Source organism: Hemibagrus wyckioides, linkage group LG07 (assembly GCF_019097595.1).
Source record: "Hemibagrus wyckioides isolate EC202008001 linkage group LG07, SWU_Hwy_1.0, whole genome shotgun sequence".
Lineage (NCBI taxonomy): Eukaryota > Metazoa > Chordata > Actinopteri > Siluriformes > Bagridae > Hemibagrus > Hemibagrus wyckioides.
In genome coordinates, this window is record NC_080716.1 from 24792659 (window position 1) to 24800054 (window position 7396).

Genomic DNA, 7396 nt, shown 5'->3' on the forward strand with positions numbered 1-7396 from the left:
AGGTTGAAATATTACAATTTATTAATTACCTACATCTATTGCAGTCACATTATTGTTAATGTTTATTTGCAATAAAGACACCAAGGTCACTAAAGTCACTCTCACTGAGAACATAGTAGAAACACAGCAGTTTATACTCTCATCTATACACTCAGATATCCTACACACACATTTATCTCACTGTCCTTGTAAGGATTAATGCAGCTAATTAAAATTCTACATAGAAATCAAACCAAAATGAAACAAAAAACAGCAATATTAAACAAACAAACAAAAAAGTTATCACAGAGTGGCCACAGCTCCATTCTGTCACACTGATGAAAAGACTAATCAGTGCTTTATGTTAAAACCTTTACAGTACACTTCCTGTATTCTTAGACATAAAGAGAATGAGAGAAAGATTTCCACTAAGGTGCAAGTGTGATTTTTTAACTCCACCTCTATACCTCCAGAAATTCTAGAAACAAATAGCAACTTGCAGAACATAACTTTATTTCACTGAATGAACTTGTACAGTTCCTCTGCTACCTCACTCAGGTTCATAATTGGTCTCAACAAGATATTAAATGGAACTTTCCGAAAAGCTTTTTATCCAATTAGATTGAAGACGGGCTTCTGCTAGTCACAAAATGGGATAGTGAAATGCCATTTTCTTTTATTAATGTTGGAGGACATACACATTAATACATATATATTAAAGTTCACCCTCTAATCCAAAACACAGTCTTATCTGTATACTAGCCAAGCACATATGCTGACTGTTGTTTGCATGACATGGTAGCAACACTAAAACTAAGATCCAACAACTTATTCTTTCTGACTTTTTCAATGTTCTGGGATTTCTGCAAGACTTTCTGCAGAGCTCTGTAGTTATGTGCTGCTCCTGTACCAGTCAGGATGCTCCCCATGATGCAGGTAATAAATGATTTCAGGATGGAGCTCATACCAAATATCCTCAACAGACTGAGAAAGAAGAGGTGCTGATGAGCTTTCTTCATCATTGGTTAAGTGTGAGTGAAGCAGAGATAGTACACTGTGCACTGACTTAAAAGTTCCTCATGGGCCATTGATTGCTGTTATAGAAAGGACATTAATCAGTTACAGTTACATTATTGAGCCTGGTTCCTCTCAGGATTTCTTCCTCATATCATCTCAGGGAGTTTTTTCCTTGCCACCGTTGCCACAGGCTTGCTCATTAGGGATAAAATAGGGATAAAATAAAATAAGGATAAAATAGTTTAATAATTTAATTTAATAATTTATTTTATTTCTAGTTACTTATTTTATTTTTCCCCCTATTCTTTCTCTGTTTATTTTCTTTTGTAAAGCTGCTTTGAGACAATGTCCATTCTAAAAGGTGCTATACAAATAAAATTGAATTGAATTGAAGATGGAATGTGGAACCTCTGCAGCATCGGGAGCTCTCTACGTGGGAAGTTGTGGCTGTAGCAGGAGCGGCGATTGCTTGTATGGTTATTATTTGGTGTTTTAGACAATCAGCGGCACTCTCTAGCGTATAAAAAACCAGAAGCATGCGTGCCACCTAAGATCACTTATAGTAGACCCGTGTGTCGTAAACACACTGTTGTCACTGTTTGTAGGATCTAGATGTGTATACCTGGGGCAGTAAGGTGAAAGCAATGTTTGTTTCATATATGTATTCATTTTTTGTGTGTGTTTTAGAGACTGTGATTTCCAAGTGTGCTTTTGCTTTCGACTGCTACTTCCTGCTTTAACCTTTGCTTATGAGGTCATTGTCATTTTATAAGCCGGATGTGGACATTAAAGCAGGTAGGTTAAGAAGGTATGTTTGCAGAGAGGTTAGCCTGACCCTGTTTCTGTTTGTTGGCTCCAGTTCCCTGCTTTGATTCTGAGAAAGGAACAAATGTATCTGTATTTATTTAAAAGCTACTTTTATTAAAAAATTGTCTCTGACCATTATCGGTGATTTGAACCTGTGGATGTTAATTCCTTGGGTGAAATTCCTAGGATAATGTAGTCAGAACTCAGTGCGAAAGCTGTTTCCTAGTGTAAATCTCTAGAATAGCATTTATCTGAATATGTGGTATCCAAATATGCCTCATCGGAGCCATAAAGAAAGTCCCACAGGCCACATGATCAAAATAATCCTGTAGCATTGGATCTCTTTGGTCTGAGCAGCACTGTATTCTCTTGAGGGCAGGTGCTTCTGAAAAACAGTGTTATACACTATGTAGAATGGGCTAAAAATTATTGAAAATTAACGTTTCCTATTTAGAATATCATATAAAATTTAGATTAACATTTCATGAAACATTTTGCGGACAGTGGAAAATAGCGAGTAGCTTTGTAACAAGCTATTAGTTTGGCCAAATGTCTATATATTAACTGATCTAATGCAAATACTGTTATAAACTAATGTAGAAGGGGGATTTTACACTGTTCACAGATTAATGTCTGTTACAACCTGGGAAGCATGGGTTGTGTTGTGTGTCCTGTCCTGTGTTTTGTGCTTGCCTCTGCAGATGGTCCACTCTGCACTACAGCCCGGGCTTTCCAGATGATCAGCTACTCCACCTCCACATAGGAATGGCGATCCTATAAAGCCGGGGATGGAGGCCAGCTCTGGCAGCTTCTTTGCTCATTAGAATCTGGTGGTTGTGTTCTGTGTTCTGTATCGTGGTTTTGCTGTTGCTTTTGCTAATCCGGTCTGATCCTTGCCTGTCTTGACATTGAGTTTGATCCATGCCCTATTTTTGTGTTGGTTGCCTCGGTCATATATGTATTTTTGTAAATATTGCTACTTTGTATATCTAACCGGTAGTAGGGGTGTGACTGCCATTTCGGGTGGGGAGTGGGTATTTTGTCTCTGTTTTCTTGGTAGGGAGTTTTAGGGAAGGTAAATGTCTTTTTGTTTTTTGTTTTTTTGTGTAGGTTAGCTAGCTTCTATCCAGAGGGTTTCTGTTTGTTATTTTGGCCTTGGTCCACCCTGAAGTCCTCTCCAGTTCACTGTATGGTGTATGTATATCGCTACATTTATAATATATCCACCTTATTTCACCGCTGTCTGTGTGTCGTTACTCTCCCTATGTCTGTTCCATCCCATACATATATCTGTTGAACCCCGTTTAATTACTCACCCTTGGTCATCCAAGATCTACATGTCATTCTTTCTTTAGTCATAAAGAAATTATGTTTTTTAAAAAACGCATTTTAGGATTTTTCTCCATATAGTGGACTTCAGTGGTGCCTCTGAGTTTTACCTTCCAAAACACAGTTTAAATGCAGCTTCAAAGAGCTCTAAATGATCCCAGGCGAGGAAGAAGGCTCTTATCTAGAGCAATGATCAGTCATTTTCTTATAAAACAAAAAACTTTATACTTTTTAACCACAAAAGCTCGTCTAGCACAAGCTCTAGGATGCATGTCCATGACACTGCATACTACATAATCATGTCTAAAGTTCACAAGTAAAGTAGGCGGCACTACGGTGTTACAGTACAGTACAGTACAGTACAGTGTTTACAAAGCAAACGAGCAAAGACCAAGGAAGCGCAAATAAATCAAACACTCTTTACTCACAAAAAGGTATTAATATCCAGGTGCAGAGCGAGCAACCACAGCTTCAATCACTCAGGAGTTTTTAAAGGAACTTTTTTGAGCACTCACTTTATTTCCAAGCGGACATAATTTTTTATTCAAGATCCAAAGAACTTTATTAGTCCGACGGGGAACATGCTTAAATGTTGAAGGTCTGATACAAAGTAGGTTGTACAATGCCACCCGGTTGCCATGCTATCAGCTTATCTCTGGTGTAAAAAAAGAGCCGGTACCTTGTTGATGTGCACGGGTCATTTGGAGAGTTGAAAACAGAAGTTCAGAGGTGAAAATTCGCATGATTAGAGAGGGAAGAGTTTATTACTAGTTAACAAAAAATTTTTTAAAAAGGATTTCTTTGCACGTTCGCTTTGTAAACACTGTACTGTACTGTAACACTGTAGTGCTGCCTGCATCACTCGTGACCTTTTGACATGATTACTTAGTACGCAGTGTCATGGACATGCATCCTAGAGCTAGTGCTAGATGAGCTTTTGTGGTTCAAAAGTATAAAGTTTTTATTTTTATAAGAAAATGACCGATCATTTCCTAGATAAGAGCCTTCTTCCTGGCCTGGGATTGTTCAGAGCTCTTTGAAGCTGCGTTTTGGAAGGTCAAACTCGGAGGCACCATTGAAGTCCACTATACAGAGAAAAATCCTAAAATGCGGTTTTAAAAAAACATAATTTCTTTACGACTGAAGAAAGAATGACATAAAGACCTTGGATGACCAGGGGTAAGTAACTCTTTTTTAAATTGTTCTGAAAGTTTAATTCCCCTTTAAGAATTTAATCGTAACAGGTCAAAAGTTGTCTTTGTCCAAGTTCATATGAGGAAATGGTCCAAGAGCAGTTTTAATAATGTCTAGATTGAAAATATAAAAAAAAAAATAATAATAATGATAGTAATAAAACAGATATGAAAAAACATTGTACGTATAGTATTTAGTATTAACATAAAGGTAAACAAATTTACATTTTCAAACACAAATATAAGCACAAAAATAATGTTTATTAATTTATTAAATTTTTATTTATTATTGGCACTGTTGAATGCTCTTCATACAGAAAATACAAGTTTTTTTTTTTTTTTCCTTTTGTTTTGCAATTTGCAACATTTTACAGTAGGCTTTGTTTATATTATTAACAATATTTCCTGATCTGAAAATTTTTCATGCTTCCTGTTTAACTCTGTTTAGGCGACTTTAAACAAATTGACCTAGTGGTGGCTCAAGTGGTTAAGGCTCTGGGTTGTTGACCAGAAGATCAGGGGTTCAGGTTGCCACTGTTGGGCCCTTGAGCAAGGCCCTTAATCCTCTCTGCTCCAGGGGCGCCGTATCATGGCTGACCCTACGCTCTGACCCCAACCTCCAAGGATGGGATATGCGAAGAAAGAATTTATGCTGTAATGTATATGTGACAAATAAAGGCTGTTTCATTTCATTTCTCTGTTTGTAATCTGTTTTCTGTTGATACAAGCATGTTGAGTACTGCTAGAATTGCTTCCAAATATTAATGAAAAGCATAGTATTTTTGTATAGTACAACATTAATCATGCATTTTTATTACACTTTACTGTATATTCTATATATTTCTTTACGTATTTTGTATTGTCCTTGTAAGTTATGCCCCTCCCCCTTCTACCCTGTCATTCTCGAGAGGAGTAAACAAAGTAAGAATTTTATTGTACTAGTACATATGATAATAAAACTCTTGAATCTTGAAATAATTCATAGGATGCCATCACTAGTTGAGCTACTGGACAGTGAATCTATAACTAATGGACTAAAGAAAATGGAAGAATATATATATATAATTGATTACAGATTCATTTGTGCATGCTAAAAGAACAAATTGCTGAAATACTTTAAAATTTATACCAAACAACAACAACAACAAATCCTTTAAAAGCACATATATAAACTGAGGGATAATTTTACATATAATGATATTGTCACAATCGGGGCACACAGTTTAGGCCTACTTGGTATTAAGTAACCAAACACACATTTTTGGCTCTTGTTTCTGTTGTGTGGGAATAGTTTGCATAAAAACATTATTGCTAAAATATAATCCTTTCTCACCATCCAGTTTAAAGCCAAATATGTGCAAAGATCATATATAAACAAATCTCACTCTGATTTTACTGTAAATACATATGATGAACAAGATGAACTCTCTCTCACACACCTTCAGCACCTATGAATGATCATTTAGAGTTGTTTTAAATTGCAGTTTTTAAAATGTATAAAGATATATTTATTTCTTACATATTTATTGGCAGCAGCAATACAGATATATATATATATATATATATATATATATATATATATATATATATATATATATATATATATATCAGTGGCGGCCTGTGCATTTCACACCTAGGCCTTCACTGGTGTCCTTCCTGAATTAATCCACCTCTATACCATCATTATGATGCCACCATGGGCGTCACTAGGCCATTTTCTACTCAGTCCTCCTAAAATTCTGCAATTCTCCATAAACTGTACACAAATTGGTGATCGCCTCAGTCCCCTTTAAATTTCAAGAGACTTCGGCTCTTCCCCGTCTTTCAGCGCGTTCTTCAATCCGCAGACCGCGCCGTCACAGAGCGAGGATCAGAGGACAAGTGTGTGTGTGTGATCAGGAAGACTCGTATTTGGCTTATTCAGTACTCAAATATTCATACTTGATGACGTATGCAGCAAACTGCAATCTCCGGAGGACGCAGCATCCGAAATGAGATGCAGCGAATATAGAAACACTGTATATGGGCGGGTCACTGCCTCTGACTACTCCAATTATCCAATCAAAAGACAGGAAATTGCTGATGTAATCATATGCCTGCTAGATGTCCCCAGTGATGCCAACTTGAAATCTGATTGGTTAATGGAACAGTTTCATTGCCACTTATTTTAAGCTACGGGAGCCTGCAATATTGATTCTGAAGGCCTTACGGCCGGGTGACACATGAAGTCAGCTGAAATATGATTGGATAAATACTCTTATCATAAATATACACTACTGGAAGCAACACAACCAAGAGAAAAGCTATGAAATGTAGAGAATAGACTATTGGGAATAATTTAATACACATTCATGGAAAAATATATTAAATATACTAAAATGCAAGTCAGTGATTCAGATCACTGCTGTTTAGGCCAGCAGAGAAGGCCTTGCTGGCCCTGGATGGTCCAGCAAATCAGTAAAAAACAATAAAAGGCAATGCAAATATTGCGTAATGCATATTTATATATATACATACAGTAATTCTAAAATATAAAGTATGTTATTATGTTAGTGTGTTTATTTTTCTAAAAAAAAAGGATTGGTGTTATTTGTCAACAACTTCGAGCTCATCTTGAATGAGAGACATAGGCTAGTGATACATCTGCAGAAACTAGGCTTTTAAATGTATAATATAATGTAGTGAGAGGTCATAGTGGAAGGAATACACATATAGCACAAACAAAAAATGCATTCAATTCATTTTCTTCCGTGAAAAACAATAAAGGCAACTGAATTATCTCTTTACTGAATTATTCTGGTTAAGTTATGGTTGTTGTTTTTGTTTTTTTTTCTATCAATCTAAACCTATAGATCTATGGATCTATTTATTAAGGGTGTGAACACACTGAGCTTTTTCAAATTAAGAATAATCCCAGGATATTGAAGGACTAGAGGACTCACTCATTTTCTTTACTGAGTGTTTGATCTGTGACAGAATAATCAGAATGCACAGCTCTATTTTCTGCTGGCATGTGCTACAGACCGTTTCAGTGGTCAACTTCCTGCTACAGTCTTTACCTGATACCCAGC